The sequence below is a fragment of the Corylus avellana genome, chromosome ca4, assembly GCF_901000735.1.
Source record: "Corylus avellana chromosome ca4, CavTom2PMs-1.0".
Taxonomy (NCBI): Eukaryota; Viridiplantae; Streptophyta; class Magnoliopsida; order Fagales; family Betulaceae; genus Corylus; species Corylus avellana.
In genome coordinates this window covers 6,553,478-6,566,119 of record NC_081544.1, presented here as the reverse complement: position 1 = coordinate 6,566,119, position 12,642 = coordinate 6,553,478, and the positions used below count along the sequence as shown (strand labels likewise).

The 12,642-nt window shown below is 32.7% G+C and overlaps 2 pseudogenes; both read right to left on the bottom strand.

The window, feature by feature from the left end:
- LOC132177953 (L-type lectin-domain containing receptor kinase IX.1-like) overlaps nucleotides 1-785 on the bottom strand; it is a 6,292-nt pseudogene extending 5,507 nt beyond the window's left edge.
- A 7,639-nt stretch (nucleotides 786-8,424) lies between these two features.
- On the bottom strand, nucleotides 8,425-10,540 carry LOC132177951 (L-type lectin-domain containing receptor kinase IX.1-like; annotated as a pseudogene).
- Nucleotides 10,541-12,642: the final 2,102 nt, after the last annotated feature.

Below are 12,642 nucleotides of genomic sequence, written 5' to 3'. Positions count from 1 at the left end.
TGCCACTGTCGTATCTTCCAAACTTGAGTTAAAATCCCATGTGCGAATTGTATGCATTGCAGAAGTATTGCGGCTCAGAATCCAAAAGTTACCCATTCAGGTAAGTGATCTCTCAAATCAACAATATAAGAAAGAGATTGCCATACGGTAGCATTGTTTATGAGACCAGTGAAGAGAACACTCAAATTATGAGAACTTGAATTATAACTAATCCAAGCTTCATTAATTCTCCCTTCCATAATAGATATTCTACTCCCCTGCCATGACACATTAGCAACAGATAGCATGGATTTTATATCAATACCTACACGTTGGCCACGCGGATCATATTCATTTGAATAGATGTCAAACTCCACTGTGACAAAAGTATTTTCCGTCGAATTTAATGACTGGTAATCCCTGGGAAGACCCATAGCGCCACCTTTGGTGACAGGATTAGGAGTTGTTGATCCATTAGGAGCAAGAAAGAAGGCAATCCCATCTCCATAACTCGTGTTATTTTTCGAGTCAATGACAAAGGAAAAGTGGGTAGTGCAATCTGTAAGATTACGGGATGCCTTGTCCCACAGTTTCATGGGACTGAAATACGTGGCTCGACCTACAAGCGCTGATCTGACATGGTTGCCAGTGAGTTGGATGACTTGGTCTTCAACGAAAGCTCTCTCATCAGCTATACGGGTGTCATCCGAAGTGAAAGTAGTGAAGTTGAAGGATAAAGCACTAGTAAATGGACGTAGATAGGGGTGAGAAGAAATCGGTGAGCATGAAGAGGAGATAAAAGAGGATTAGGGGCTTTGGAAATGGGAAATGTTTGTTTTTGAAGATGTAAAATGCCATGAGTATTGGAACTTGCAAGGGAGGTTGGGTCTGAGAACAAATTGCAGACTGTAATAAGAGAAGTTAAATTTGTGTAACGGCAACCGCCAAGCAAGTTCCCTTTTTTCCGCAATAGAAAAAAAAAAAACGCCATGCTAGCTCTGCTCAAAAGTAATTCATATTGAAATGTCTTATTCAAAAATTCAAATCTAATCCCTTGCTGCAGGCCTTCTTTTGTCCCATTTCGAAGGGAGTTGTTGAACCACCCTTATAAAACTTCATTATTTTTATTTTATTTTTTATTTTTAGTTTTTAGTTTTTTTATTTATACTTTATCCTTTTTTTTTTTTTCAAATTTTTAAAGGTATTTTTATCTTATTTTGTAAGGTTATTTTTGTCTTTTTATGTTAACCTTGAGGTGACATTGACAATTTTTTTATAATTTAGAGCATTGACTCAATCAATAGTTTTGGGGATATTAAGTATTGACAGAGGATGATAGTTTTGGATTGCAACCCACAACAATTAGCTCTTCAAATTGCTAGTGATTTGTGCAATTAATGTAAGAGCATGTATGAGACTCACATGTCTATATAAATTTTGGTTTGTCCAAACACACTAATAAAAATAGGACATTTATGTAATTTTTCCACTACGTTTTAAAGAAATGCATTATGTGAATAGTTTAACGAGCTTTTTTGAGATAAGACTTCAATCTAACTATGCTTTAGCAAAACGACATCCACTACACTCTATTTTTTGTTATTCTATAGGATAAGCTACGTACTATCTAGTAATTTTTACTGTCGGCACATAATATCCCATTATAGTTGACATTCTTTTAATGTAAATGACATTAGTTTAAAAAATTTTTAGTTGGTTGTTTAAATATGCACATACAATTGTACTTCTAGATACTTTTCAAGTTAATTTTTGATCCATAAACTTACAGCTTAGAACAAACAATAGGCAAACCAAAAACAAATTGATTCATTATTTAAGGAAAAAGATGTGAGTCATACAGAGGTTAATACACCTTTAGATAGATCGTTAGTAATGGATCTTCTTGATTTAGTGACTACTGAGCGACCATTTAAGTATCTAAGAATCTTCTCAAATTTTCTAAGATATGAGATTCTCAAATTTGAAATGTTGAGTCATTCATTAGATCTAACGGTCCAAATAAATGCAGATATTTATGTTATTGAAGCAAGTGGGTTTGACATGTTGAAAACTAAAGTTACATGTCTCGATAACACAAAAACCTCTGCATTTATTTGAACCTTTAGATATAATATTGGAGGGCTTAGATTTTAAAATATGAGAATTTTATATTTTATAAAATTTGATAAGATCCGAATCAAACAAATTGATGCTATCTTTTACATTTGTTTACACTAAATGATGCTAAAGTTAGGTCATTTCTTTTACCCAAGGCAAAGATGATGTCCTTAATGTAAATGACGTTAATTGTAGAGAAATAATTGGTGTTAATAATCTGTCTATATATATATATATATTTTTTATATTCTTTTACAAATTTAATAGATGAACTATTAAATTTGTGAAGCTCTCATAAGTTCACAAATCTGATACTTAATTTATAAAATAATATAGAAAAAATATTAACAAAATATCGATACCAATAATTTATTTCAACTGTTTTTGAAACCTGCGAGTCCTTGTTGAATTGTCAGACTGAATTTCAACCTACTACAAACGTTGAATTGTCTTTGTCGCCAATGAGTTGGATGATTTGATCTTCAGCCAAACTGGTGAAGTTGAAGGATAAAGCACTTGTAAAATGGGCGTAGTGGTGAGAAGAAATCCGTGACCATTAAGAGATAAAAGAGGATTGGAGGCTTTGGAAATGGGAAATATTGTTTGATTTTGAAGTTGTAACAAGACATGCATGATTGGAGAAATTGCATACTGTAATATGAAGTACTCTACGAGAAAAGCCAGTCAATATGACTAGCACCGAAAAGGCGACAACATTATAGACAGAAACAAAAAAAAAAAATTAAAAAAAATAATAATTACCATAAACTGCGAAGACTTTGTCGCCAATGAGAGGATGTTAGTTCAAAATGATTAGGCGAAATGTACACTCAAAAAAAAAAAAAAAAAAAATTAGGTACTATGTATGAGGCCGAACAGGAACACCTAATAGGTTGAAACGGTCAAATGAACTAAAGCCAATCCAGTTCCGTTCAAAACAATTGCCCATTTAACTGATTAGGTGATGTGTACAGAGCTGAACAAGGACATTCGATAAGCTGACACTGTCAACTCAAAACAAGGGAAATTTTGCGATGCCGTCCGTCCGGGCTAATCAAATAGATTAGATTAATGTGAGATTGAAATATGATAAGAAAGTGGGAAAATTTATTAGAGAGAAACTTCTGGGCTTGTGAGGAGCCAAAGACTCGTTAGGGTATGTTTGAGATTGTGATTTTGTAAGAATAATTTATGTTTTTAAAAAATATTGTAAAATTTAAAGCGTTTAGCATTGTGATTTAAAAATCACTTAATTTAAAATAAGAAAAAAAATCTGCAATTTCAATAAGTAGGTTAAAGGGTGCTTAATTAAAAAAATACGAATTTAAACCAAAATTATAAATTCATATAACAAATATTTAATAAAAAAGTATCATTTAATATGTTTTATTAGAGAGAAACTTCTAGGCTTGTAAGGAGCGGAAGACTCATTAGTTTACTTTATTATTAAATTGAAAGTTGGGTTACTAAAGTCCAAATGGTAAAGATATATCTTTTGTGGATATTGACATTCATTTAAAAACGGAAGAAATTTCACTAACAACCCCCAAATTTTTACCTGTTTTGAAATATTCCTCTTAAACTTCAAAATCTTTCAATCTAGTCCTATGAACTTTCAATTGCTTTCAATTTGGACCTCTCCGTCAGATTTTAAACGTCACATGACGTTTATACCCCTGACTTTTGTATACAATTTTAACTTCTAAAACTTTTTTTATTTAAAAAAAAAAAACAAAAATCAGGAATATTTTGGTCTTTTTTTAAATTTTTAACGGTTAAAATTAACGGAAGGGTCCAAATTGGGAGCAATTGAAAGTTCAGGGGACTAAATTGAGAGATTTTGAAGTTCATGGGGGGTATTTTAAAACGGGTGAAAGTTTGAGGGTCCTTAGTGAAGTTTTCCTTAAAAATAGGGTTAAATACTATTTCAGTACAAATTAAATAGCCATTTGAGTTTTCAAAAATATTGCAAATGGTACTTGTGGTAAGCCAATAAACACACTTGGTACCTCTGCCAAGATTTTGTTAAGTTTTTTAACGGAATGTCACGTCACCCTTACACGTCAATGCTACGTGGTGTGGTACCTGAGTTTTTGGTTGCCATGTCATATTTTATTTAAAAATAAAAAATAAAATAAAAAAAGAAAAAACCAAAAAAACATATTTCATTTAAAAAAAAAATTTGGGTGGCGTTGGGTCTGGGGGTGGCCAAACCACCCCCATACTGGCCTGGGGGTAGCCGAACCACTGCCTTAGGCCATGGGGGTGCTTCGGCCACCCCCAGAGGGCCAGCTTAGCGGTGCTTCGGCCACCCCCCGGCCGCCTATGGGGTGGTTCGGCCACCCCAGCATATTTTCTTTTTTTCTTTTTTTTTGCTTTTTTTTTTTTGGTTTTTTGTTCTTTTTTTTTTTCTTTAAAAAAATAAAATATGTTTTTTTTTTTTTAAATAAAATATGACGCGGCATCTAAAACCCAGGTACCACGTCACATGGCACCAACGTGTAAGGGTGATGTGGCATTCTGTTAAAAAATTTAACAGAATCTTAACATAGGTATATTAAGTAGGTTTATTGGCTTATCACATTTACCATTTGCAATATTTTTAAAAAGCCAAATAATTATTTGATTTTGATGCAAACCACAAGTACTTGAATAATATTCGACCCGTAAAAATATAATCCATTGGCCATTACCATGGGCTCATAACGGTATAACTATCACGAGGGGGCAGCGGTGATGTCAAAATTTTGTGAGAGGAGATGCGGAACTAATATAATATAATATAATATAATATAATATATATACCCACGAGAACACATCGTCTTGGAATACTTGAATGGTCTTCCCCTGCTTCAAATTCCCTCTTTCCCCTATTCTTTTTTTTTTTGTTTTTTTTGTTGAGTATCCCATTTCATTCTGATTTCCCTAATTTCTTTCTTTCCTCTTCTAGACATCAATGCACCTAACACTTCTAGAGAGAAAGAGAGTTCGAGACAAAGGGGAAAGGAAAACTGGGAGAAAGTGAGAAAAAGAGACTAAAAGCATGAGGAGGAGAGAGCATGAAAGAGAGAAGCTGAGAGAGACACAGAGAAAGTGTGGTCACAGAGAGAAACAGAGGGTAAAAAATTTGAGAAAAATAAAGGGCAAGACGTCAAGAAGAAAAGAAGAAGAAGAGGATAGAAGGAGGACTAGGGGGTAGGTTATAAAATCTAGAAAAACTACATGTTATAATTTTTTTTTTAATATTTTTGCAGGAGCGGGAGCGTGCGTATCACTTCCGACAAATGAGGAGTAAGTCAACTCAAGCTAAGTAAAATTAATGAAACAAACTCCTATTTATACTGGGGGATGGAATTTGGATTCCTTAAAATTTTTAGGAAAATTTTAGTTTTTGAAATTTTAGATTTAAGCCATTCATTTTTATTTAAAAGTTAGTATCCTGCCACGTATCTCACTATTAATAAAATAATGATATCAATAATATCATTACATATTTATTATTATTTTATTAGTAGTGAGATACGTGGCAGGATACTAATTTTTGGATGAAAATGAATGGCTTAGATCTGAAATTTCAGAAACTATAATTCCCCTAAGAATCCGAATCCTATTTAGTGAAGGCGAAATTAACGCTTGCTGTTGCATCATATATAAAATTATAAATCGAGTGAAAAGAAATAGGGTAAAGTCCACATACCCCCTCAGACTATCACTGCATTGACAATGTCCCTCCCAAACTTTCAATTGTGACAATGTTTCTCAAAACTACAAAAACATTGTCAATATCCCCCCAAGGCTAGCAAAAAGATCAAAATGTCCCTATATATTTCTCAATATAACAAAAATACCCCTATAATTCAAAAAAAAAAAAAAATTGTAAAAAATGGAAATTTTAAAAAATATTTTTTTTTAAAACGAAATTTTTTATTTTTTTAAAAATTATTTTTTGAAAAAAAAAATGGAAATTTTTATTTTTATTCAATTTTTTAAAAATATGTTTTTAAAAACAATTTTTTTTAAGAGATTTAAAAAAAAAAATTGACGGAAAATTTTATTTAAAAAATTACAAAAAAACATTTTTTAATAAAAACGAAAATTTTAATTTTAAAAAAAAATCGAAAATTTGTTTTTTCTTATAAAAGGAATTTTTTATTTTATTTTAGGTTTTTCTCTAAAAATTTTCGTATTTTTGTTTTTATTTTACGAATGGTAGTTTCGTCATTGAGAGGGACATTGACAAGGTTTTGGTAGTTTGGAGTGGACATTGTCACAATTGAAAGTTTGGGGGGACATTGTCAATTGGGTGGTAGTTTGAGGGGGATATGTGGACTTTTCCCAAAGAAATAAAACACAGTTCGAAGATTGACTTACACGAATATTTTTTTAAAAATGAAAATTTTTATTTAAATTTAAAAAAAAATTAAGAAAAGGAATTTGTTTTTTTAGACCAAAATTTTTAATTTTTTTAAAACATAATTTTTTATTTAAAAAAAATCTTAAATTTTTATTAAAAAAATCGATTTTTTTTTTCTTATAACAAGGATTTTTTTTTTTTTTTTTTTAAATTTTAAATTTGGCCACCGGTTGGATTTTTTTTAAAAGGTTTCTTTTTTTTTTTAAGTTTTAGTATTTTTTATTTTTATTTTACTAAGGATAGTTTTGTCATTGGGGGACATTGACAATGTTTTGATAGTTTGGAGTGAACATTGTAACAATTAAAAGTTTAGAGGAGAACATTGTCAATTGAGTAATAGTTTAGGATATTTTTCTTTATTGGTATTCTTAGCATTTTTTTTTATTAGTTGTTTTGACTATCTTCACCTATTTGGCAGTTTGAAGGAGGTATGCGGACTTTCCCATTTTTTCTTATTCTCTTTGGTTTGAATTGAATGTAAGAATTTAGAAGACGCCTTTGATCATTACCATGTTGATTGATATGGTTGATTTCCCCTTTTTTTTTCTTTTTCTTTTTCGGAAACCAATAGAATATCACTTATAAGAAATGCTATGAATACTAAATTTTTTACTAAGATGATGTGTAACTTATTTATTGAAGATAATTAAAATAATTAATAAAGAAAAATGCTATAAGTACATACAAATGAATAAATTCTACATTATCTTGGTATTCATTTCTTAGTAAAAAAATTAGTATTCATAACATCAACATTGAAAAGGCATTAGGCTACGTATAAGGACACTAGCACTAGCCACTTATTTTGCCTTTACTCACAATCCTCAAATAATATACCCCAACATCTCAACCCGCCTCAAGTCATCCGCCTGTCTAATTCAAAACACTATCAAACATTAATGCTTAAAATTGTTTTTGGATAAGGAAACACCAATACCCAATTAGGAGCCGCCTTTTGTTATGATAAGCAAACATTATACCTTCCTTATAGTAAATACACCAAAAGTTGTTACTAGAGTGGGGTGACAGCGCCCCACCTCCGATGTTTAACTTAATGAAGTATTCGAGACAATAAACTCAATAAAATGTGCCTACTTATAAATTGGGACCATTACCTTTATTGTCAATATGGTAATTAAGTAGACTTGGTACATTAAGGGGCGAAGATAAAGGGGGCAAATATATAATGCGGCATATACTCATCAAATGTTGCTTTCTTTCGGGAGATGTTCCTCCAACTCCATCCACTACTAAAATCATAGTCATTAACGATGTGATTTTTAGCAGCTTTTTCAAGTAAATGATGGGCCAACTTGATAAATTTTAGGGCTTAAGGCGATAAGTTTAAGCGAGACATTTTTATTATATCAAGATATTTATTATAGTATATTTATTTTAATATTTTTTAATTTAATAATCACCATTCTTACTTTTTGTGATGTGTAATTACTAATTGAGTTTTAGAATCTTAGGCCATTTAAAACGCTATTTCTCAACATTTAAATGGGTACTTGTTAGTATTTTAGACCACCACTTGTAACAATTCTAAATTATTATAATGAATGCTTCTACTTTTTCTTTTTCTTTTATATATATATATGATGTTATTATGATTATGAATTTATGATGTTCAATTAATCCATTACAAGTTCACAATTTGGGACAGTTAACATGTATCGTACGACATTAATATTTAGGGTAGAAAGCACATACACATGTATATGATTTACACTCTAAAACATTTTCAGCATTGATTAAACTAAAATGTAAAATGAAACACAAAGAAGTGATAATGTAGGGTAAAAATTAGAACACCCAATCAAACAATAAGAATTCCAAATTAACTGTACCTTTGACAAATTTAGCACATACAAAAAAGTGATGCAGATGGAGGAACTGCAGTGTATGAGGCAGATAGTGAGAAATTTGTGTAACTATTTCCTTGAACATGGATTCTATCTGCCCCCATAATGAGAAGCAATATTAGAAATAGAGAGTGACATTGAAGCTGGTCTATTCACAACTAGAGCAAGATGTGTTGTTCCTGGCATATTTGATGGGAGAATAGGCAATGGAGCCTCAAAATTGAGAACATGAATTGCTTCCCTTAATGGAGGCTTAAGGTTTCGGTTAGGGTGAGAGCACCAAAGCCCAACAATTATCAAGCGCTCCATTTGTGGCTCATCAAAATCTCCACCCAACCTTGGATCAGCTGCTTCAAGTACCTTTCCTATTCCATAGAGCTTTCGAACCCATTCCACCATGACTACTTGATCTTCAAGAGCATTGATCTTGATTGATTTTCTTCCACAAGCAATCTCCAGAGCGACAATTCTGAAACTATAAACATCTGACTCCTTGCTGGCCTTACCAGTTGTGACACATTCAAGAGCCATGTAGCCTATTGTGCCTACCAATACAGTTGTTTGTGACCCTTTCACATGGTCCACAAGCCTAGCTAGCCCCAAATCCCCAAGTTTAGTATTAAAGTTTGAATCAAGCATAATGTTACTTGATTTTATATCCCTATGCACCACACATTGTTCCCATTCCTCGTGCAAGTAAAGCAATGCCCATGCCAATCCTTGAGCAACTTTGTACCTTATTGCCCATGTCAATAAGCTTTCTTCAGTAAAAAGATGTGTATCTAAGCTTTCGTTTGGCATTAACTCATAGACGAGTAAGAGTTCTCCTCTTTCATGGCACCAACCAATGAGTTGCACCAAATTTTTATGTCTGAGTCAACTAATAATTTTACTTCTGAGGCATACTCCTTTATCCCCTGTTTAGACCCTTCTGATACCCTCTTGACAGCAACGTAGGAATTCGAGTCCCTTAAAAATCCTCTGTAAACTCCACCAAATCCTCGCTGGCCTAGCTTTTCTTTATCACTAAAATTATTGGTGGCAGCCAATTTATTAAATGAAAACTTGTTGGGTCCTGTTTCCCTTTGAAATTCTTCAGCCATGCACCTATCAAAGGTGAGATCCTCTTCCGTGTCCCTCCTATTCCAGTATTCCTCTTCCAAAAGCCAAATAGAATTAAAGCAAACCCACCAAGCAAAAAAGATCCACCACCACCCAACGCCACAGCTAATCCCAACCTCTTGTTTTTGTTTTGGTTGGGGGCCGGATTCTGACTCATATTGCCTTCCATTGTTGGTTTGGCTAAAGTATCTTCCAAAGTTGAACTAAAATCCCATGTACGAATGGTATGCATTGCAGAAGCATTTCCTGTTGCGGCTGACAATCCAAAAGTTACCCATTCAGGTAAGTAATGTCTCAGATCAACATTATAAGAAAAGGATTGCCATGCAGTAGCAGTATTTGAACATGAGTCCCCAACAAAAGTAGTGAAGAGAACACTCAAATTATGAGAACTGGAATTATAACTAATCCAAGCTTCATTGATTTCCCCTTGAAGAATAGAATAATTACACCCCACTGCCATGACACATTTGCAACAGATTTTAAGGAGTTTATATCAATACCTACATGTTCGCCGGGCGGATCCAATTGTTCGTTTGGATAGATGTCAAACTCCACTGCAACAAAAGGATTGTTCGTCGAGTTTAATAACTGGTCATCCCTAGCGAGACCCATAGTGGCACCTTGGTAATTGACAATAGGAGTTGTTGAACCACTAGGAGCTAGGAAGAAGGCAAGCCCATCTCCATAATTATTTCTATTTTGAGAATCAATTACAAAGGTAAATTAAGTGGGTAGTGAAATCTGTGAGGTTTCCAGATTCCTTGTCCCACAGGTGCATGGGACTGGAATACGTGGTCCTACCTACAACTTCTGATCTGCCCAAAAGTGAGATGTCGGTGAGTTGGATGGCTGAGTCTTCAGCCAAAGCTGTGTCATATGTTATATCGGAGTCACCAGGATTGAAACTGGTGAAGTTGAAGGATAAAGCACTTGTAAATTGCCGTAGTGGGGAGAAGAAACTGGTGACCATGAAGAGATAAAAGAGGATTAGGGGCTTTGGAAATGGAAAATGTTTGATTTTGAAGATGTAAAAAGCCATGATTGGAAGTTGGAAGGGAGGTTGGGTCTAAGAAGAAATTGCAGATTGTAATTAGAGAAGCTAGAAATAGATACAAATTTAGAAACAAATTGCGATGTGATTGATGGATATAAATTTCCACAAATTTAGAAGCTAGTTGCGATGTGATAGATATAAATTTCCACACTCAAATTCAATGCATATATATACGAGTGACAAGTAATTCTCCATTTTTTTCCAAACCAAGAAGCACGCCCAGCTTTGCTCAAAAGTTGTTCATATTGAAATGTCCAAAATCTAATTCACGGACCACGATAAGAGACCGCTGCGTGAATTTGATAAATTTTATTTTTTTTTTATTATTTTTTTTTATTATTATTATTATTTTTTTTTAATGTGGTGCATTATCTGTGGGGGAATAGGATCATCTCAATTTCAAATGAAATTGAGAATATCCAGTTAGTATATTTTAAACGGGCAAAATTGTTAAAAAATTATAATGACAATTTTACCCCTCTAAAAAACACTAACGGAATACTTTGCATTGCATTTGAAATTGAGAGGATCCTATTCCATTTATGGGCATATGGCAATTAAGTGTCTAACATGTACCTGAATTAGCTCCAAATGGTCGAGGGTGGTTGGACCACTTTCTCTTTGTCATATTTTAAGGTTAGTTTTGTCTCTTTAATTTGTTGGCTTTGGATGACATTGATAATTTTTGATAGTTTGAAGAAAAAATTGACTCAACCAATAGTTTGAGGAAGACGGTGATAATAAAGTGATAGTCTGAGATTAGGATCACCACCAATTAGCTCTCCAACTTCCTATGCGACCAGTTGCTTAAATAAAATTTTGGTTATTGGGCAATCAATTTGGATAAGTGGGTCTCATATATATATATATATATAGATAATGTTAAGTTATTTTCAAATTCTTCTAGTGTCTCTCCAAATTATTATGACTTTTAAAATCAGATGCAAATCCAATACATCAATTTGAGAGAAACACCATAAATAAATTTTGGCCTTGTTTGGGAAGCAAGATTTTCCAACTCAATCTCAAATTTTTTCTAAATTCAAGTTTGGCAATTTTTTAAACTCAATTGAGTCAATTCAACTCAACTCAAAAAATTTCAACTTAACTCAACAATTTTCAACCCAATTAATAAAAATTATAAATAAAGATTGAAAAAATAAATAAAATAAATAAATAAATAAATTTAGGGTAGCCGAAACACCCCAAGTGGTGGCTGGGCCATCCCAAGCCCAACTGGGGTGGTCCGACCACCCCTTAATATTTTATTATTTTTTAAAACTTCTTATTATTATTATTTTATTTAAATTTAAAATATATGTAATATTTTATTATTATTTCTATCAATGGGACATATGTTTCATTTATGACCTTAGAGAGATCCTAAGTATTAATTGGATATTCTCTAATCCAAAATGGATAGAAGAAAATCTTCTACCGTGTTTGACCCACATTCTTTCGTGGGCCATAGGTCGAATAATGAAGGTTGTTGATAGAGGACAATTTTCAATCATATTTGCTTTAACAAAAGGGACATATATAGCGATTCTGACATCATATGGAGACATAATTAATGGCGTTGGAAAGCTCATTTAGAGGGTTACAAAGTCATATATCATTAAGTTTTCCTAATTCAAATGTTTACTAAGTTAAAATAGACCGTAAAAAGAAAATTGAAAAGCCGTACAAAATTGCTCGTATGTTGTTTATGTTTGAACAAGCTTTAAAACAAGTTGACAAAATAGCTCGTTCAATAACTCATATGAAATTGGGTTCGAATGAGTTATTCATAGATGCACTCGTTTAAAGTTGGGTTAGAACGAGCTGCTGTGTGAATTGACAATTCATGTAAGAATACGAGGAAACCATAGTTAGGTTCGAAAGAGCCTCTTACACGTTAAGACAAGCTCCAATAAATTTTTGTAAACAAACTTTTATTTGAGCGTTTTCTTAGGTTCAGGAGTCTAAGTAGTATAAATATATGTAATGGCTATCTATAGCCTTAATTTATTATGTTATTTTGACCAGTGATCAATGAAAAACACTTTTAAGAGTGGTTTTCTTTTCTATCCACATTAAATCCTTGA